Source organism: Sorghum bicolor, chromosome 2 (genome assembly GCF_000003195.3).
Source record: "Sorghum bicolor cultivar BTx623 chromosome 2, Sorghum_bicolor_NCBIv3, whole genome shotgun sequence".
In the NCBI taxonomy this organism is placed as follows: domain Eukaryota; kingdom Viridiplantae; phylum Streptophyta; class Magnoliopsida; order Poales; family Poaceae; genus Sorghum; species Sorghum bicolor.
The window spans coordinates 36,875,961-36,899,211 of NC_012871.2; positions in this window are offsets into that span (position 1 = coordinate 36,875,961).

Sequence of the window (23,251 nt, forward strand, 5' to 3'; positions counted from 1 at the left end):
AGAGTTATACAAGGAATCTCTGTGTTTTATTTGAAAATCTGCAAAAACTCTAGAGTTATAGCTGATCAAGAATAAGAGACATGGCACTTGACTAGACTGTTCTATCTTTTAACCACTCAAGACAGAAGTGACGGTTACAAGTCCCATGGTGAAAGGTAAAGTAAATAAGTTTTAAGTCTTGATAGTTTACTCGAACTCAGAGATGAGATCTTATTTAAAAGCATGTGTACCATCAATTTTTAAAGATATTGCAACAACCTATGATCCATAGCTGAGTCTATCCTTGCTCAGGGATGAGCAAGAGGTAAGCTTGGGGGAGTTTGTTGACGGTCCTTAAGTATCATATTTAATTATTAAATAAACAAAGAAAAGGATCCAAATGAAATCAACATCTAGACTTAGGGTTTTATCTGACAGAATTCCACGAGTTTTGGTGTTTGTCTATTTCTGTAGGGGGTTATCAGGAAATACGGAAGAAAGGCCCACACGTCAGGATTACATAGAGATATTAACGTGCCGCGCAATTATCTTACATCTAGAAGACTCCAGAAGCCACGAGACCGAAGCGGAGGCGAAACGGGGCCAGAGGCAGGGCGCTCGCCCTCCTGCCCTGGGCGCCCGCCCCCTCTGAGAGTCCAATCAGGACTCTGCTTCGTGGGAGATCTCCACCGACCTAAAGGATCAAGGATAACCGTTCAATCTCAGTCGGTTTGATCCAACGGCCCATGTTCACTTGAAAGGACTATAAAACCAGACCCCCTGGCCCCTGGAGGAGAGAGCCTCTCAACCCTAATTCATTATTCTTCAAGGGAGAAGAAGCCCCTGATCAAGATTAGAGCCACCACATCAATTAGACATCTAGATTAGCATAGCTACATAGGATTAGAACTAGAAGGAGTCAATCTTCGATTGGTTTCCGGATCTGTCAAGAGGATTCTTGGTAATTCTCTAATTGTGCTTCTAATTGCTTTCTAATTATCTTTGTTCTTCAATATTATGAATATGACTTTGTTCTACTTCAATATATTGCTTATGACTTTGCTCTACTTGTTTATATTCAAGATTATATTATTCTTAGTTTATCATAGTTATGTACTTGGCTTAGTTAGATTGGATCTATATACATGCTTAGGATCATATAGGGTTTATCCATCGGATCCATGGGTAAATGATAGATATTATGTAGGCGTGGTGCTTATACCGTATTTATCTGCGATTGTACCCAATATGCCAGATCGTGGGGTAGTTCGTGATAGTGACAGCTTCATTAATTCTTATATAGTCCCCCTCTCGTGTATTGGGCTGGCAGAGCAATATTATTACAGGGGAGTTATTGCTATGTTTCTCATTTACCTTGCTAATATCACTATGCATGGGCGTAGTCTTGTCTCACAATGATTGCTAAGTATGCTTGCACTAATTATGATAATGCTAGACTATATAGTTGAGAATAACTTAGGAAATATTCTTGTGGTTCGTTCTAATACCATGCTAATGACTTTCTAGAGTATCTAATTGAGGTGCTTATCATATTTATATGTGGCTGATCAGATTAATTATCCTTGTCACTATTCATTATTTCATATATCCTTTATGTGACACTTATCCCTGTATGAAAGAGTTAGATAAATGTTCTCAATTATACATGCAATGATAGATACTCAATCTCATATTCTATTCTGTAATCAATATTGATGATTGCTAATCCCTTCCCAGTGGTAAAAATATAAATAACGATACCTGGAATACTTCTCGGTTAAAATGCTGCATCGGTATTAATCTGTGCGCTTGCAGATCCCATTCATTATTTATTTAGAAAAGCAATTGCATATTTCAATACCGCGTCTCTCATGTCATGCTGGGGATGACAACTTGGCTTAAGTGGTGTGAGGGATAGGTTTGGCATTTTTGGCACCGTTACTAGAGAACTTAGTCTACTTTTGGTAATGATGTTAAGAATACCCAACAACAATAACTTATTAATATTGAAGTAGAACAAAGTCATAATTACAAGATACAAAGGCAGAAATACCAAATCCCCTAACACAGATCCAGAACCCTGAGCCACCGATGACGCGCCTCAACTCTACTTGCATCTAGCTAAACCTAACCCTAATCTTGAAGTAGAGCTCTAATCTTCTAATTGGAAACAATAGCTTATCTATCTAGCCTCTAAATGAGATCTTAATTTATCGATTGATTCCTTAGGGGGCCTGCCCCTTCTTTTATAGTCTGGCAGGTTGAACCATGGCTGTCGGATCGAAACCGACTCAAACAAGGGTGGGAATGCACTGAGGAGTTGGATTATAATGCGTTGTGGGAAGGGGAGACTGCTGGCCTATGGGCCTGGGCCGGTCGGCCTGCAGGTGGGGCCGGTTAGCCCAACTTGTCAGCCACCGGTCCCCCGCTTCGGCCTCATGACTTCTCGGAACTTCTAGAGTCCTCTTGTAAATTTTTGCGTAATTCTAACATGATCCATTCCATTTCCTTGACTCCTACTCCTCCTCGGACTCATCTGATTTTATCCTAAAAATCTAGAATTTCACCAAAGCGATGGAATTTAATATGTTAGTCCCTAGGACTCCTGTTTGGTGATGACTCCGGTGTCTTCTTGAATATTCTTGAGCGTATTGATTTGGAACTCTCTCGTCTGGACTCTAAACATAGCAAATGATATATTTATTTCGATCGTCTTGATGAGCTCTTCGCAATGGTGTGCTTAGATTCATCACTTGAGATACTTTTATGTGGCAAAATGGTGACAACCTATAAAACAAGTGAGAGCAACACAACTCGTGGAACATGTTAGGAATAAACCCTAGGACTATGCATTAGTAGCTCTTTTCATGTCACATTGTGCTTTAACTGATGGTATAATGTTGATGTTAAGGAGCGTCAACATGGACTAGTGGTAGTTCGTGAGGGTGACTATTATAGCCTTGTTAATTCGTATATAGCCCATACCTCTCATCCATAGGACTAGTAGGACGTGGTTGCTAAGTTAAAGCATCCTGAGTGGTGTCTTTCTTCTCATGCAATGTCCACATATTAGACAATAATGTACATAATTTACAAGACTAGAACTAGAAAACCTTAGTGACCTCCTTTATATCATTATCATCTTTGTCCTTGTTGCTACCCAGGGTTTAAGTATAACTCTATGTTAGTATCACATGTTTTCCCTATGGTAAAATATAAATAAGGATACTCTAGAATACTCCTGGAGAAGTGCTACATTGGTATTCTATCTGTGCACTTGCGGATATCTATATTTTGTTGTGTGCATTTAATTTATACCAACAGTGACCTATAGCTCACTTTGGCTGGTGAGCGTGGTTTGTGTGGGGAATAAATCACCAGCTCGTTCGTAATAGATTCAAATTGCCATCGCTCCTGGATACTGATTGTAACGCCCTAGTGTTAAGCATGCATTAGGGCTTCATAACATACAAGAGCATCTTCATGAGCATCAGCATTTCATTCCATGTGCATTTCATATGTGGTGTGATTTTATGTGCATAATTAAATGTGGATTAGATTATGATAATCACCATGCTATGCTTAGAAATGTTTGTGACGCCTAGATTAAGTTGTTTTATACCTAAGATGAATTAAGAAATACTAAGTGGCATTTTCGGAGCACTAGATTTGAGGGATTCGAATTTATATCATATTTCCCCAAAATGAATTTATTAAACATAGAACTAACTTTAATTTGCAATTCAAAATCCAATTAGATTCTTGGTTTGCACCTCAAAGCAAAGTTGTAGAGAATATTATTTTGAACAACTTTTGTTTTTGGGGCAACCCTTGAAAATGCTTTTAAACTATTCAAAAATGCATTTGAAATTAATTTTGAAAATTCAAAAAAAAAATAAAAGGAGAAATGGAGAGGGGGCACCGTGCGGAGTGGGCCTAGCACCCCAGATCTCGACCCACCTAGCAGGTGGCCCAGCCAACCTCTCCTATCGCCCTCCTCGTGCACCGCACGGTGGCGTACCGCGGCCTGACGCCGTCAGGCCGCTGTCTCCACATGGCGGCCATGCGATGGCAGGCAGCCTCTTGGGTGGCCACAAGCCGCACGGCAGCGCTCGCCTCGCTCCCCTCTGCCATTTGCACTCTCCCACTCTTGCTCTCACCCTCTCTCTCGCTCACGCACCACAGTGGCAGCGCTGCCTCTCGCCATTGCCGTCGAGGCTCGGAGCTCTGGAGCTCTTCTCCTGCCTTGCTCCACCTTTCTTCTCTGGATCCGCGGGCACCATGAGCTCCGCCTCGACTTCCTCCTCCTCGTGTGCACGCTGAACTGCTAAGGAGAGCCCCGACAAGGCCGGTAGACCTCGGCGAAGTCCGCGCGACCTCACTAGAATGCTCCGCTCGCGTGGACACCCCCTTTCTCTTGCTTTCCCCTCCTTGTTTTTGTGTGCTTCGTCACCAGGGTAGTGCAGGGAAGCTTGAGTCGCCCTCAGCGAGCTCCCTACCGCACCGGAGCGGTCTAGCCATGGCGAGCACCGCCGCCGTGCCACCATGCGCACCGGCAAGGTAGCTCTGGCTGTCCTCTGGCTAAGCCAAGGGCATTAGTGGGTGCGCCTCACTGCGGGGAGCACACCAGTTGTCGTCGAGATTCAGCATATCGGAGCTCAGATCTGCTCGACGTGACTGACAGGTGGGGTCGGGACCCACCTGTCTGTCTCTCGGCAGGGACACGGGTGCACTGCACCAGGTGCACCTAGCAGATCTGGCGGGAAATCTTTTCACCAATTTATGAATGGGCGTAGAAGGAAAAAACAAATTACCTTTCTAGATTCTGATAATGGGGAGATCACATGACAAAAGAATATTACCAATCATATTGTGGAGTACTATAAACAACTTTTTGGGCAAAATTCTCCTTGTTCAATGTACCTTGAGGAGAACTTTTGGCCTTCTGATCTGAATCTTGAGGAGACAGAGAAGGTTCAACTGATTAGACCTTTTAGTTTGGATGAGATCAAGGAAGTGGTTATGGGCTTGAAAGAAAATTCTGCTCCGGGGCCCAATGGGTTCAGTGTCAGCTTCTTTAAGAAGTTTTGGGAACTTGTTAAGGGTGATATGTTGAAAATGTTCCAAGATCTTTGGAATCACCAGCTGGACATTAAAAGATTAAATTTTGGGGTCATTACTTTGGTGCCAAAAATTAGAGAGGCTAATACCATTAAACATTTTAGGCCCATTTGTCTGCTCAATGTTGATTACAAATGTTTTACCAAAGTTCTTACTAATAGACTTGTTCCAGTGGTTAGAAGAATTATAAGCAAAAGTCAGACTGGTTTTATTAAAGGTAGGAATATCCTGGAAGGGGTGTAGTGCTTCATGAGGTTCTGCACGAATTACATAGATCAAAGGCTAGGGGCCTGGTGCTTAAGATTGATTTCGAAAAAGCCTCGAGTTCGATGGGATTTCTTAGAAGAGACCATGAGAGGCAGAGGGTTTCCTCATAAATGGATCTCTTGGGTTATGCAAACTGTTAGGGAGGGTCAGGTTTGTATTGATATTAATGGAGAGAGGAGTGCTTATTTCAGGACTTTTAGAGTGCTTCGACAAGGTGACCCTTTGTCGCCCTTACTGTTTAACCTAGTGGCAGATGCTCTTGGGGTCATGCTGGATTCAGCAGTAAGGCAAGGTCACATTTCGGGAGTTCTTAATAATCTCATTCCAGGTGGGATTTCCCATATACAGTATGCTGATGATACTGTTATAATGGTGGACACTACAGTTCAGTCAATTAGGAACCTAAAGCTCATTTTATATTGCTTTGAGTGGCTCTCAGGTCTCAAAATTAACTATCATAAGAGTGAGATTTTTGTTTTTGTGGTAGCTCAAGGGGAGAAAGAGAATCTAGCTAATATGCTTAACTGTGTGTTAGGGTACTTTCCTATGAAGTAACTGGGTAATCTATTAGCTACAAGCATTTGAACATAGGTGCGTTTAGAACCATCACGCAGAAGATGATTACTAGATTGGATCCTTGGAAAGGGAAATTTATAACTTCAGGGGATAGACAAATTTTAACCAACACTTACTTAAGTTCGATTCCTCTGTACTGCATGGGTTTTTACCTTCTAACAGATGGGTTCCATAGTGACATGGATAGTATTAGAGCTAAGTTCCTCTGGCAAGGGGCTGGAGAAAAATTTAGATACCATATGGCTAAATGGGAGATGGTTAGTAGACCTAAAGACCAAGGGGGTTTAGGTATCATTAATACTAAGATAATGAATGAAAGTCTTCTAGTCAAATGGATTTGGAAGATCCACTTACAACCTGATGATCTTTGGTATAAAATTTTGAAAGCTAAATACTTAGGGGACAATGGCTTTTTTGATTCTACAGGGGCTGGAGGGTCTCAGTTTTGGAAAGGGCTTCATAAAGTCAAACATCTCTTTAAATGGGGGGCTAGTTTTACTATTGGGAATGGTAAACTTTGTCGGTTCTGGGAAGACTGTTGGTTACATGAGGTCCCTCTTAAAATCCTTTATGGGGATTTATATCAGTTGGTCAGGGATCCTAATGTTTTTGTCAATGAGTGTTGGAATAATGGAAGTTGGTTTGTGGACTTTAAGAGATGCTTATCTGCATATGATTATGATAGATGGCTCGGTCTGCTGAACATGCTAAATGATTGTGCTCTAACTGACAATAGGGCTGATGTGGTTCATTGGGCTTTGGATAAAAAGAAGCAATTTACTACTAAATCTTTATACAGGTTGCTTACTGACAGGGGTGTCAGTAGTAGAGTGGCGGGCTATATTTGGAGAAGCAAAGTACCGTTAAAGATCAAGTTTTTTCTTTGGCAAATCCTTAATAACAAATTGCAAGTTGCTGTTAGTCTGGTGAAAAGGGGTTGGAAAGGACCTTCTTCCAGCTATCTTTGTGGCTGTCTGGAAGATTTGGATCATATTTTCTTCAAATGTCATTTATCTAAACTTGTGTGGGCAGTGATTGTGGAGATTTTCGATTTACAATCTTACCCTACTTCTTGGGATGATTTTTGTGGGTCCTGGCTAAGAGGCAAGGGGCCTATTCCGATTAGATTGATCATCTTTATATTTGCAGGTTTTGCTTGGGCCCTTTGGACAACTAGGAATAAGATTGCTATTAGATTCCAAAGGCGCCAACTGATGTTCTGTACATTGCTCTTTCACTGATGCAGAAATGGAGCGTGAAGCTTAAAGAGGAAGATCAGGAACGTATCATGCAGATTAAAGCCTCAATCGCTCGCTGGCTCAGGTCCTTCAAGCCTAATGAGATCCTCATGTCTGATGTGTTGGAAATTTAGTCTTGTATTAGGCTAGTTTTTTCTGGGAGTGTCCTTTATACGTTCTTGTTAAACTGGTGTTCCCAGTATGTGAACTGCTACCTTGCTTTCTTAAGAGCAGAGGCTTTGCCTCCTTTTAAAAAAAATCATAACTTGAGTTCTAGAGCTCCAAAAATTATGAAATAAATTTTGTTGTACTTTATAAATGCAGATCTATAGTTTGATATACTTGCATGTCATATTTGAATATCTTTTTTGTGTAGATTTATTTAATACATGAAAATACTCATTTCTTAGAAAATGTGTAGAAAAGAAACTGTAAGTCAGAAAAATATGGTTCTGTTTTGGTAAGATTATATGATTATTTAGTCTATGAGAAAAATGGGAGAATGGATATTTGTTGTATAAAATGATTATTGATGAATTAAATGCTTGTATGCCAATGGTTTATGATTTTTAATAAATAATCTGTACATGTAATTAATCTAGAAATTATTATGAGTCTTTCTCATGTTACTAAGAAATTAAGAAAAATATGAAATCTGTTGTTTGACACTTTTGCATGTGTAGAGTAATTTCCATTAAATATATTAGTGTATTTGTGAATTTTGTGTGGGACATGTCACTTGCCCAAATACAGTGGAAAAAATTTTATGGTAGGCTTGATATGTGTTCTCTAGTCTACTGTAATTTTTATGGAATTTATTGAGTGACAGAAATGTATGTTGCTGTTGTAGGTACAGTAGTTGATAAATAAATAAATAATTAATTGTTATGTATGAACTGAAATATGATTGAGTAGTTTGGTGTATCTTTGAAGCATCTTATTGTATACTGGTTGTCTTAGTAAAGTGATGGGAAGATGTGCAGTAGGTAATTTATGTTTAGGCTACATGTTCTTGGATGATGTTGACTAGCTAGTAGGAGTAGTATCACGATTCCTAGAATCATAACACTTCTCTACTGGAGAGGAGATATGCACCTACTTGATAAGTGGCATATCATGACCATCTAGTGATCGTCTGCATAATCATGCACAGCGAGCATCCTGCACCTCTGCTCACTTAAGCATATGCATCATATAGGCTCGCAGGAGAACGAAGCAGTGACCGAGCCGAAGGAGCAGCAGGAGACCCAAGTGTAGAAAGTTCCCGAAGGGGACGAGTAGGGAGAAGAACTACAAGAGTGCCCAGGCCATCATCCTAGTTCCTTTGAAAAAGGCAAGCCCCGGAGCATTCTAAGTCTCCCTAATTTCCGTTGACTTACATTTATATATATATCATGATGCTTATATTACTACATTAAGTAATAGGTGTTGCTTGATACCGTTGATGCATTACTATTCCTTGGAGTACCACATGTCTACTGTTGATGGTAGATAAGTACTCTTTTTAACCATCAACATAGAACGAGGAAGGACTTAAATCATAATACTATCTAGCTAGGGGTTCTCACTAACAGAATTCCACAAGTTTTGGTGATTGTCTATTTCTGCAAGGGGTTACCGGAATAAGAACAAAAGGAGGTCCACATGTCAGATTTACATAGAGAGAATACGTGACACATAAACTCAAGAATACTCCAGAAGGCTTGGGAAGACACCACCTGAAAGGTGGGGCCCACCTGCCATAGGGCAGGGGCGGGCGCCCCACCCTGTCAGGGGCGGGCGCCCCACCCTGTCAGGGGCGGCCGCCCGAGGGGTTCAACCAATCAGGGTGAACCTCGCAGATCCTGCCATAAGGGCTGTGGTGCTTCCTAGGGGGCTATAAATAAAGACCCTGACTCCCCTTAGAGGAGAGTTCATTATTCTCTGAGAAGATCAAGAGAAGAAGAATTAGACAGAGAGGGGTCCCTCGAATGGATCTGTCTCTATAGGATTCTCTGCCACCATCTGAATTAGATCTCTATAGTTATTTAGCATAGCTACATAGGAATAGATCTAGAAGGAGTCAAGTTAGTCTTGGAGTCTGGATCTATCTTTAGTTCTTGGTAAACTCTTATTCTCTTTGTTATATTTATATTAGTTCTTGCTACTATGAATATGACTTTGATCTATTTGATTATATCGGAATTGACTTTATTCTATTTGCTTATGTTCTCAATTATATTGTTCTTAGTTTACTTTGATTATATGCTTAGTGTAGTTAGATTAGAATTATGTTTACGCATAAGATCGTACAGCGCTTACTCATTAGGCCGATGGGTAAGTGATAGATATTCTGTAGGCGAGGTGCCTAGACCGTATTTATCTGCGATTACCCCTTATAGTCCGAAGCTTGAGGTAGATCGCGGGAGTGACAGTCCAGTTGAGTCCTATGTATTCCTTCTCCTTATTATAAGGATTGTATAGTATCATTATTACAGGGAAGTGATTGCTATGTTCATGATCTTTCTTGCTAATATCACTATGCATAGATATAAACTTTTCTAGTGATGAAGCTAGGTGTACTTGCACTAATCAATTTATGCTTTGACAGTATAGTTAGAATACTTAGGATTTATTCTTGTAGATTGTCCTGATACCATGCTAGTGCTATAGACTTAGAGTAATCTAATTCAGATGATTATCATGTTTATCTTATGGCTATGAATTCTTATTTATCATCTGTCACTTATTACTCATGTTCATATATTTATCTTATGTGACACTTACCATGCATGAGAGATAGATAAAGACATGGTTAAGGTCTCCATGATTACATGCAGTGCTCATTGCTCATTATTCATTGCAAGTCCCTTCCTAGTGGTAAAAATATAAATAATGATACGTGGAACACTCGTGGTTAAAATGCTACATCGGTATTATCTGTGCGCTTGTGGATCCTTTATTTATTTATCCTAGAAAAGCATATAGATTTAATACCAACACTTCTACATCATGTTAGGGATGACAACCTAGCTTAACTAATATTAAGTAATTTTGACGACGTTGCTAGGTATAGGTTTAGAAGTCTATTTTTAGTAATTGCGTTAAGAAGTGTCAACAAGCATTTTTAGCACCGTTGCCAGGGATAGATATCAAAGTCTATTCTTAGTAATGACGCTAAGAAATGCAACAAGCATTTTTGGTGTCGTTGCCGGAGAAGGTGAAAGCAATAAAGGATAATGAGCATCACTGCATCAACTCATGGATTGAGCACCATCCACCCTTCTCACTCATGCAACTTTATCCTATCTTTTTGTCTATTTTTATCATATGTAGGGTAATGTACAAATAGGTTTGATCTCCCAGATAACTTCGTTGATAATCTAGAAACATTGATCAGAAAGACAAAGGTTATGTTGAGAAGGAACCAATCAACATCATCAACATCTCAGCTTGCCAATCCTCCTAAGTCAGAAGATCAACCTACTCAAAGTTTGATACTAGAGATTGACATCATGGCTGACAAGTCGCTTCATGAGTTCTTAGCTCCCACTACGGCCAACATCCGTACTGGACCAGCTATAGACATTAATGGATCATTTGAGCTCAAGCCAGCGCTAATCAATATGGTGCAAGCAAGCCAGTTCTGCGGGAAGGCCCATGAAGATGCTAGTGCTCATCTCCAACACTTTCTAGAGATTTGCAGCACTTTCAGTGTCAAGGACGTCCCCAGAGATGCTATATTACTTCACCTTTTCCCAATCTCACTCTTGGGGAAAGCGAAGCATTGGTTCTACACCAACAAGGAGAAGAATACCACGTGGGCACTATGTTCCACCAATTTCTAGCAAAATCCTTTCCCATAGGCAAGACCAATGCTCTACGTGGGAAGATATTGAGCTTTCAGCAACAACATGATGAGAAGTCCGAGAAGCTTGGGAGCACTTTCAAGACTACATACTCGAGTGTCCTCATCATGGGATAGAGAATTGGCTGCTCATGCAGACATTCTATCATGGGCTCAGCAATAGCACTCATAAAACCATGGATGCTGCTACTGAGGAGCATTCTTATCACTTACTATCTCTCAAGCCACTGCTCTTGTGGAAAAGATGGCATCCAATCAAGGTTGGAGTGAAGAAAGAACTTAGACCCACAAGAGAGGTGGAGGAATGCACTAGCTCAAGGAGGTAGACATATTAGCTACCAAGATGTACCTACTGATAAAAAGAAGTCATGCACATTCATGATTCTGTTATGACTTCTGAAGAGTGTGGAGAAACTGGGCACTCTGGTACCAACTGCCTAGAGCTGAGGGAGGATGTGAACTACATCATCAACAACAACTACGACTACTGTCCTCAGCAAAATCAAGGCTGGAGTCAAAACCAGTAGCCTAACTACTGTTGATATTTGGGAACGCAATAAGGAATGGATCCGCAAGCGCACGGATATCAGTGAGCACTTCACCCGAGATGTTATCCAGAGTATCGTATTTATATTTTTACCACTAGGAGAAAGAGTGCATCTGACTAACCTAGTCTATTACTACTAACCTTTAGGCTACAAAGAATGTTTCTCGATGTGAGTGATATATAGAGAAGACTACAACCGTAATCTCTTTCGAACCTTGGTAAGGATGATCTACTGTTCTATTGAGGAAGCTTACGGAATCTAGACACCATAGAGGATGTTCAACCCGCACCTATAAACCCTATCCTTCCTGCTAACGAGATATGGTCTGCAAAGATAAATCGGAAAGGTCATGTTCCTCGCTACTACCACGGTCCAGCTAGTCAGGGGATATCTATGAGTATCCTAGCCCAAACACCACGTCTATGCTAGAGATGATTACTCTAAACTCCACGCGAAGAGATTAAAGTAAACTCATAAACCAAAGAACAATAAAACAAGGACTTACTAGAATTTAGAAATCGAAATACTGAAGAATCCTAGGAGCAAGCTTCGGATTAGGAGAACTTGATCCCATAGGTACAACCTCGAAGTAGACACCGACAGGCTAGGCTTCCTTCGATCTACACCTCCACTCTATCTCTCTCAATCTAGTAGAAACTAGAAGATCTAATTCTACTCACATTGGATGCTAAGCCCTGAAAAGTCTATTTAGAGAAGAGGTATTCCTTCGAGAGCTCCTTTCAACTCTATGATGAACTTGTCTCCTCCAGGGGCTAGAGGGTCTGGTTTTATAGTCCCCTCAAGTGAACGGGAGCCGTCAGATCAAACCGACATTGATTGAACGGTTATCCTTGATCCTTTTGGTTGCTGGAGCTTGATCCGCGAAAAGAGTTCTGATTGGAGTCCAGAGGGGGGCGGGGGCCCTGGTCCCTAGGGCGGGCGGCCTGGGCCAGGCCCCGTTCGGCCTCCGCTTCGTTCTCATGGCTTCTGGAGTCTTCTAGATGGTAGAAAATTGCGCGGTGCGTTGATATCTCTATGTAATCCCGACATGTGGGCCTTTCTTCCTTATTTCCTGATAACCCCCTGCAGAAACAGATAAACAACAAAACTCGTGGAATTCTGTCAGATCAAACCCTAATTCTAGGTGTTGTTTGCATATTGGTCCTTTCTCTTGTTTATTTGATAATAAAAATTGATACTTAAGAACCGTCAACAAATACCCCCATACTTAGGCTTTTACTCGTCCTCGAGAAAAGGATGGTTAAGAAAAATATCTGGGGTTAAAAACATTGTAAAACATTTTCTTCATACCTGCAGGGTGTTGTAAAAATTCACTATGTACCATAGTCAGGGAAGTATATGCTCAAGAGTAGAGGTCCTTTCTTCTCAATCCTGTTACTTGGAGTTTTTGTATATTTTTGAAAAGAAATTTAGCATACCTTTTATCCTCATAGGTTCTCTCAGATCACTCATTATCTTTTGTATATCTCACTGAGGCTGTTTTAGTTTGTAAAAATTCTCAAGCATACTTACTTTGCATTTATTGCTTGATCAAAACGGGATCCAAGGAGAAGAATGCCATACTCTCAGATCAAAGACTTTGGAAATTAAAAACTTGTCAACTCTTGCTGGCATATTGCTTATTAGAGGGACCATGGGCTATTATTTTCTTCTTCTCTCTCTCTCTTTTTTAAGTGGATACCGTGGTACCCTTAATTCTACTGCCGGACACTTGTCCATTTTTTCTGCGAGGTTATCGAGCACTTGCTCCTTTTTATTTCCTCGAAATATCATTATTTTTGCATAGCCCAAGCCTCTAATGCAATAATACTTTGGAAGAGTGAATCTTTCTGAATAAATGTCTTGATCTTAGGAGCATGATGAATCTCTCAATAAGGGTCTAAATCATTTTGAACAAACTCAATACAGAGTAGATAGCTTTTATAATCATAATTAATATTTTCAGTTTTATCAGGCATACAAAACACTAAGGATGGTAGCTAGAATTTTGAAGATTTTGAAATAAATTCTCCAAGCAACAATGATATCAAGAATAAGAAACTCATACTCTACCATCTCACATTCCATATTGACTTAAGTAACTCAGGGTTTTAAAATGATTTTCAATAATTGCAGGTTTTCAGGAAATATCATAGAGTGAGATTAATCATGATTAGAAACATTTTAATCTTCTTAATTTATCATATTGGAGACAATATTCTGCATAATCCAAGATATATGTGTATGATTAGATACTTGTTTTCTGCTTTCTTGCACAAAAATAAAGTAGAGACACACAAGACATAATAATAATAATAATTGTCGAGGGTATCAGTAAGGGGTACCCTAACCGACGCACATGACGAGAGCACCCGTACATAAATCGAGGCCCCCGACTCGACGCCCCCGATCGCGTGTACGGTCGTCAAGACACGACGACGTCCATAGCCTCGAACACGGAAAGAGCGTCGTGCGAATTGACAAGGGCTCGACCGAACAGTAATCGTCGAATACGGAAACTGGCTCGTACGAATCGGCCGGCCTCGAGCGCAAGGACGCCGCCCGCCACCTGACGCGGGTGCGGGAACCAGTGCATTTAATGCGCCTGTCGCGTTCTCACCTAACCCGACAGTCACGGGAAGCGTGATAGGGAGCAAGCACCCATCCCATCGCCCCTTTTGCAGCCCTGTCCACCAGACGAGTCATAGCATGGCAGGACGTAGTAAGACGGACAGGACGTCTCATCACGGCCCCCCTCGAGACGCCCAAAGTCAACGCTCTAACCAGCAGGGCTTTACGTGACATTAGACCCTCGAGCGAGCACTTTCCTTCCCTCAGAAGAGTCAGGTGGCGAAAGACAGCACCTCAACCACCCTGACGCAACTGTAGCCACGACGTACAGGCGTGCCCGCGGTTGAGCCAATCCAGGACGACATGCAGAAGCCGGATTCGGTGGCACGCGTAATCATCATCCAGTACCCTAGGTAACAAGACAACTCGAGGCCACGCCGGTACGGAAGCCACGAGTAGGTCAGCGCGCCACACCCCTATCGACCCCTACTCTGTCACCTACGCATGTAACCTAGGTCTCCCCTTGGGACTATAAAAGGGGAGGCTCAGGAAAGGATAGGGGACACAAGGGTATACGTAGTAGAGCAACCATACTTCATCTTCATCCCTCCATCCATACCAACTTGTATTCACCCCTGTACAAGCATTTAGGTGCAAGATAATACAAACTCTCCCCCTCGCTGGACGTAGGGCCTTCTCTTGCCCGAACCAGGATAAATCTTTGTGTCTTTCTTGCATCACCATCTGGAAAGGGGAACACGCACTAGTTTTACTCGTTGGTGTGACCCCCCGAGGGAAAACACCGACAATAATACTCTTTATTAATCTTGAGGCATTTATTACAAATGACTAGTAGCAAACTGACGATAATAGTAAAATCCAAACCGAATTTAAAGATAAATAACTAAGATGCATTGCCTCAAGATCTAATCTAGATAACTTAGCGACGCTCTAACTCCTTGATCTTCTTAGTAGCACTAGCAAGATCATGCCTAAGACCTAGTATAACGGTGTTGTGGTTAGAGAGCTGCCTAGTGATGGAGTTAACTAAGGACTGGAGGTCTATGATGACCCTGTCTGGCCTGCGAACGTCCTCATCAATATCTACTATAGTCTTGCGACGCTTAGGAGGTGTCTCAAAAGTATTGAGAGCGTGCTTCGGGGCTGCCTTTGGAGGGATGAAACAGACTTTGGCTACTCTAATCCCTTCAAAGCAAGGCCTCTCCTCCTCCGTAGTGTAGCGGATGCTGCTGATCTCGCCGCTCCGGTTCGTCTTGACTCCAACGACCCTCTCATTTGGTCTAGGTGGAAGGATCCTCGTGCCGGTTGGCACCTTGATAGTGGTCTCCTTCTTAGCTGATGGTCCCTTGAGAAGTAGGGGTTGTGGTGGTGCGGTGAGAACTGGTTGAGCATGGTAGGATTGGGCGGAGCTGCGCTGGCGTAATGGCATGGCTTCTAGCTGTTGCTCTGTGTTGGCCGGGACAAGAGCACGGGCGTCGGGGTCTTCCTTAGGCTTCATGTTGAGGTTGAAGGGGACGACTTCCCAATCATCGTGGAACTCTTCGGCCATTGGAGCAGCGAGGGACTAAACAAGCTCTAATTGAAGAAGAAGAGAAGGCTTGGGTGGATTGGTGTTTGAAAACTGACGTCAGGGGTCTGTTTATATAGGGGTCAAAAAGTGCCTCTAGGGGTTGTTCGGGTTGCTCCAGTCGATGTGAATGCGAAACTTTCCATCTGAAGGATTATTTGGATTACCATAAGTGTGTTTTCCACGACGGGGAAAATCAGGACCAAGAGGGATCAGGAGCTGGGCGCCTGCCCTCATCATCAGGGCGCCCGCCCTGTGTCTGGCTCCTCTATGGGCCCGCTTCCTCGAGCGTGTTTCTAGATGCAAAACTTTTTAGGAAAATATATGTATGACCCAAAAACGTCAGATTAAAAAGGTTGGGCTCTAAATTTCCATGGGAAGGTAAAAATGGATTACGTCTATTTCTTCTAATTCTTTATTGGGCTCTAAAAATAATTTAAGACGTTGACCATTTACCTTGAATAACGTACCTTCGTCATTTTGAAGTGTGATAGCTCCATGGGATGATGAATTGATCACCTTGAATGGTCCTTCCCATTTACTCCGGAGTTTTCCATGCCCGAAAAGCTTCACCCTAGAATTAAAAAGTAATACCTTATCTCCGGGTGCGAACTCCTTCTTCTTGATCCTCTTGTCATGCCACCTTTTGACTCTTTCTTTGTAGATCTTCGAGTTGTGATATGCTTTCTCTCGCCATTCTTCCAATTCTGATAGTTGCATTCTTCTATGATCTCCAGCGACATCTAGGTCCATATTTCATCTCCTTATGGCCCAGTGTGCTTTGAATTCTAGTTCAACAGGTAGGTGGCAAGTCTTCCCATACACCAATTGGTATGGAGATATTGGGGTCTTGTATGCTGTCCGGTATGCCCAGAGTGCATCGGGTAACTTGTCTTTCCATGTCGTTCCCATTTCATTCACTGTCTTCTGAAGAATATTCTTGTTTTGCTTGTTGGAAGTCTCTGCTTGGCCACTTGTCTGAGGATGATAGGGGGTAGAGACGTTGTGACGGATTCCATGTTTTGATAGATGTTGCTTGCAGTGTTTGTCGATGAAGTGTGCTCCTCCATCACTTATCACTACTCTGGGGACTCCAAATCTTAGAAATATAATTTCTTCAAACATCCTCTTTGAACTGATGTTGTCGGCATGCTTGCAAGGTAGTGCCTCTACCCACTTGGAGATGTAGTCAACTGCCACCAAGATGTACTCACACTTCTTTGATGGGGTAAATGGACCCATGTAGTCTATTCCCCAGACATCAAAGAGCTCAATCTGAAGGTTGTTGGTGAGTGGCATAGCATCCCTTGTGTTTATGTTTTCGTGCCTTTGACATGGCCCACATATTTTGATATATTGCTTCGTGTCTTCATACATTGTAGGCCAGTAGAATCCACACTGCCACATCTTTGAATGTGTACGGAATGATCCATAATGACCTCCATATGGTGATGAATGACATCTATCGATGATCTTCCATCCTTCCTCAGTGGTCACACTTCTCCTGATTAAGCCATCAGAGCACACTCGGTAGAGGTATGGCTCATCCCATATTTGTGAACGACTTTCTTGAATAAGCTTCTTCTTGTTTGCTCCTAGCGGTACATACCCTGAAACCATAAAATTAACAATATCTGCATACCAGGGGTCAGACCTGTTAATCCCGTAGAGCATGTCGTCCCGGAGTGAATCATTGATGGGGGTTTCCTATGGACTCTTAAAATACATTCTAGACAAGTGATCAGCAACAGAATTTTCTACTCCCTTTTTATCTTTTATTTCTAAGTCAAATTCTTGAAGTAATAAGATCCATCTAATCAGGCGAGGTTTAGCATCTTTTTTAGTGAGCAGATATTTTAGTGCAGCATGATCAGTGTAAACAATTATTTTAGCTCCAAATAAATAAGATCTAAATTTATCAATGGCAAAGACAACAGCCAGAAGCTCTTTTTTAGTGGTTGCATAATTAGGTTGAGCTCCTGTCAAATTCAGGGGGTTTAATGATTGGTGCAGAGATGAGTGCTTTCTTTGATAAATTTAAAGATGTTAGACATGCATCATCAAATTCGAAAGGAGCATCCTTGGCTAGTGTTGGTGCAAAAGCTAATCTGCAAACACAAAGGGCTAATACCCGATTCAAACGTTAAGGCGTGCCAGCCGATTTGACCTTACAATCGACAAAGGTGGTAACTCGAACACTTTGGTCCCGACAATAGCAATGCGCCCGGATGTCACGGCCAAGAGGTGCTCACGCAGAACTTGAGAACACGCTGAGTTTGACTTGACGAATTCCTAAGAACTCATAGTAAAAAGAAAATATGACGAAGTCGTCGAAAAAGTAGATGCTGGAATATGAGTAAAAACTTGTGTTTGCTTGATTGATAGATGTCTCATTACATTGCCCTAGGGTCTACATTTATACCCTGTCCAAACAGCTACAACCAGACACGACTAGGACTAAAATTCGAAATTAAACGGAAATCGTATACAAAATGAACTCTAATAACTAAGGAAAACATTAAACTACCCCCATAACCGATCAGGACACCACCATGAATCAATCGGCAACTTCCTCGCTCTTCTTCAGAGTCATCGGCAGAATACCCGTCCATAGTCATCGGCAAACACCGTCATTGGTCATCGGCACGAATACACCACCCCTTCTGGACTTGGCCATATCCGATTGTTTCTCATCGGCAACCACCTTCATCGGCAACTTCTCTGCAGGCTGGTCACCACTGCTCCATCTGCCGATCTACATCTCATTAACTCCAGATGCGTATCAAAAGATACGTGTCCAAAAACGGTGTCAACACATGCCCCCCAATTTTGGAGTATAAAACCATTAACGCTCCGAAATTCTCTGCACTAATGACGCCTTTTCGCAATTATTTCCCCCAACTTGGTAATCAATCGCCAAATCTAAACAACCTCGGCCCGATTCTCCTGCAGATTCCTCAAATCTCTCAACCTCTCAGTCAAACCTCCCCACTTTATGCGCCCATCGGCAACATTACCATTAGAGAAAACTGCCGATGGATTGACCAGGCGATCTTGTACAGTGAAATATCTCCAAAATCATGACCGCTTGCGGTCAAATCTCCTGCGCAATCCCTTGATTACCGTGCGAACAGTTACCATATCCACCTGAACACCCTCAGATTTCACGGATGCGGCAAAGAGATAAGTCAGATTTGCCCCTGCCCGTTTTGTTTTATAAATACTTCCTTCTCGGGTACTCCTTCTCCATCTTATCATTCTACAGCCCAAAATCTACTTTTCTGGCGGCGGCATTGCCTGAGAGCCCCAAGTAGCTTCCTTCATCAATCCTCCAAGTCCTCGATCCTCTTCCTCGCGAAGAAATGGCCATCAACTTCATCGTTCCTGAGGTCAGTCTATCATCCTTTTTCTTTTCGCACTTTTGCTGTACTCCTGTTCATCTGCGATTCCTTTTACTGAGCACCCTTTTTCTTCTTTTTGTTCTTTCATCCTTAAAACTTTTTAGGATTTGGCCGATAAGATTGTAATTCCTACCGATCAACCCCACTTCCAATGTCTCGGCCCGCTAGGAAATCCAGATCCCACCGATCTAATAAACGCAGAGACAAATAGAATCCCCTTCAGAGCCGAAAACTTTTCCTTAGATCTATGGAAAGATGCCTTTCGTTCCTGGCCCAGTCCCACCAAGGGATGGAAAGACTGGTTCCTGAAAGTCAGCCATTCAAATGAGGTCCAGTAGGGTGAGCGGAAATTAGACCAGTGCGTCAGATTATCTCTTGCCAATATGGGGAGAAACGAGTCACTGCTGATAGCTGCCTCGTATTTTTGGTCAGACACGCTCAATGCTTTTGTATTCGGCCATGGCCCTGCTTCACCCACTCTTGCCGATGTACTTATGCTCACCAGCTTAGACATATCCAATGCCGATAGCAGTCACCTGTTTGACACCAAGCCCAGTGCTAAAGTAGAAACTCGCGCTATCCGCGGTTGGTCTGCATATATTCAGAAGTACCGAAAGACAGGACCTGTCAGGGAGAAGGAACAGACATTTTTCCTGAACATGCGGTTGGATAAGTTTGTGTTCTGTGGCCGATCGGCAGGACCAACCTCTGTCTATTTATCGGCAGCAGAGAAACTAGCCAAAGGTGGCCGATTTCCTCTTGGCCAATATTTGCTCGGTGCTGTTTATCACCTCCTTCATCAGGTAGCTAAGAAACTCTTGCTAGGCTAGTCCATCGGCAATCTAGGGGGACCCTGGTGGTTTATCAACATGTGGCTCAGTGTCCATATGCACAAGCACCTTGAATTCAAACTCTTTACACAGCGCTTCCCCAGAGACATAGCCGAAGATCACGAGTTGGATGAAGAAGAATCGGCAACTCGTCCCCCTCTGAACTACGGTGAAGCTGCCATAGTTCTGCCTGGTACCGGTGGCAATCAAGACCAGGTTAGCCGATTCTTTCAGACGCTTTATGAGGGTCTGACCAAAGAACAACGAACATGGATGCCTTATGAAGATCCAGATACCAGATTTCCCCTGACTTTTCATCCTTTTGATAATGCTCTCAACAAAGACCATGATCTGATGATGGCAATCATCACTCCGAGAGCTATACCGGTGAATTTCTTTGGCAGTGGGAAAGCTTCCAACCTTCCCTATGAGTTCTACAATCCATCGGCATTGGCCCGTCAATTGGCTTTTGGACAGCTGCCGATTGCACTCTGTTATGCCGATGTGGTGAAACCAAGGGAGATCATCACCAGTGGTCTTGAGTGGATCAGAATTGCCCAACTTCCACCAAATGCCGACACGTCAGATATCGATCTATCGGCCTGGATTCCAGCTCTCTTCATCACCCAGGCATACAAACAATGGTGGGCAGAATGGAAGGAGCATTTGTTCTGCAGATCGGCTCTCACATACCGCGGTATGATCGACTCCGCGTACAAGGTCCCTGATAACACTGTAAGTTTTCAACCGATGCTTCAATCTTATAATTTTTGCTTTTATCGGCAACTTACTTCCTCTATTTTACACAGGTCGATGATACACCACCGTCAGTCAGCAGAAGTGGTAGGCCGATCGAACTCCTTCCATCGGGCCCGATTTCTTTGATCGGCAATAACGCTCCAAGTCTGGCGGCCCTAATGCACCGGGGCGCGCGTTTCAAGAAAATCACCACCAAGCGGACCAAGACATCTCCATTGGTCGCTGCTGCTGCTCTTGCGCAAATTTTCAAGGTAGAAATTTTTTATCTCTTCAATTTATACCGATCCTATTCCATACTTACATGGCTTTTTTAGGATACATCGGCAGCCATGGGCACCTCATCGGTAACTTTCTCAACCATCATTCCATTAATACTCTGTTACACTTGTACTTATGAAACCTTTATTGTTGTATCAGCAAACTGGCAAATCGGCAAAGACCAGAAGTGCCAAGGCAAGCACCGATGCCCCCCAAGCTAGTCAGGCCAAGAGAAAGGGTCCCAAGAGTACCAAGTCACAAGCCAATCGTCAAAGGACAGCATCACCTCCTCCCCCTCCTCTAGGGTCACCGATTCATGTGGAATCATCCCCTTCTTTGCCAGCAGCTCAGACACAACAAGTACCATCTCCACCTCAGCCACAAGAAGAACCTCAGCCAAAGGAGACATCCACCGATGTACATGAGCAGACCGCCGATCTAGTAGGTTCAATCATAGCGTTGCTAGTCTCATCAATTCAGACAAGCATTGCACCCCCTCAAGGTAAAGTACTGTCTGTGAAATTATTGCCGATGGACCTATTTTTCCACCTTATAATTGCCCCTGTCAATTTTTCAGTTGACATTGCCCCATCGACAACTCCGGCTGATCAACCTGTTGTACCATCGGCCTCCACTACCCAGAGGCGATTGATAGCTTTGAAACAAGTAAGCTATTGGATTATCATCCTTAATTTCACCAATCATTTTGTTATCAAATAACCTATCTTCTTCTCTTTTTTTAGGAACTAGATTCTCCCGACAGCCTGTTCTCTTTTGCCATCGAAATCTCTGATGATGAAGGCGAAGAAGCAAGCTCTTCCCAAGCAATCGGATCTCATCGGCAGAAATCAGAGCGAAGCTGGAAGATTTGCTGGCCCTGCTTCACCAGGATACAGCCCAACTGGTTGATGACTCCGATCCAGCCAAGGCTCTATTCAAAGTTCTCAGAGGCCAAATCCCCACCGATGCCGAGGAGATTCTCTTCAAGGCCGCCCACTTGGAGAGTCGACAGCTCCAGTACCAAAAAGCCACTCATCGCCTTGCCGATAGAGCCGCTCATGCTCAACTTCCAGAAGAGGTAATGAAAGTGAAGCATCTTGCCGATGAGAAACACAAGAGCATCGGCATTCTGAAAGCCTATGGAGACTCACTGAAACAAAAGATTTCTGACCTGTCGGCGAAGAGAGAAGCCTTGTTGGCAGAACTTAAACAAGTAGAAGAAGCTCTGTCCCAAGCTCAATAGGAAGAAAGCTAGCTGCCCGAAACGATCAAGACTCTCGAACAAGAGCGAAACGCCCAAGCTCGCAAGGCGCTGCAGATGAAGAAGAAGCTGAAACCAGTGGAAGGTTCTGCCGATGAAGACATCAGGGAGATAGAAGAAGCTGATCAAATCCGACTGCGTGCTATATCGGCAATTCAAGCTCTTCTGAGTACATAAGCTTTACATCGGCGGCATGCTTTGCTTCTTTCTCTAAAACTCCTGAATATTTTGGTCTAGCCTATAAGACTGTTATTGGTATTTCTTAAAACATTGTATTCAGTTCTAGATACATTTTAATCCAGCCGATAGGAGTGTCATCGGCACTTAAACTTTTATGCATCGACCCATATGCTTGGGTAATACTTCTTTAAATATTTTCCATTCAACGATCTAGGAAATTCAACTCTTTCGAGAGTTTCCAAAATATAGGCATTGTCAGGAGCAGATCGACTTATCCGATAAGGACCGTCCCACTTGGGAGACCACTTGCCAAACTTTGAACTTTTAGTCCCAATCGGTAATATTAATTTCCATACCAAATCTCCATCGACGAACTCCTTAGCCTTTACCTTTTTATCATACCATCTGGCAACTCTCTTTTTATTTTCTTCCATACTTATCAAAGCCTTCAGCCGACGCCCTGCTAAATCATCTAACTCGTCTTTCATTAAAGTAGCATAGTCATCGGCAGCCAGCTGATCTTGGAAAGATAGTCGCCTAGATCCGGTCTTAATTTCCATGGCAGCACTACATCGTGTCCATACACTAGCTGATAAGGTGAAACTTTAGTCGAGCCATGACATGCCATCCAATATGACCACAAAGCCTCACTTAACAATGTATGCCACCTCCTAGGATTTTCTTCAATCTTTCGTTTGATGAGTTTAATAATCCCTTTGTTAGACGCTTGGCCCTGCCCATTGGCTTGAGCATAATAAGGAGAAGAATTCAACACTTTAATTCCCATTCCGATTACAAATTCATCAAACTCTCCTGATGTAAACATA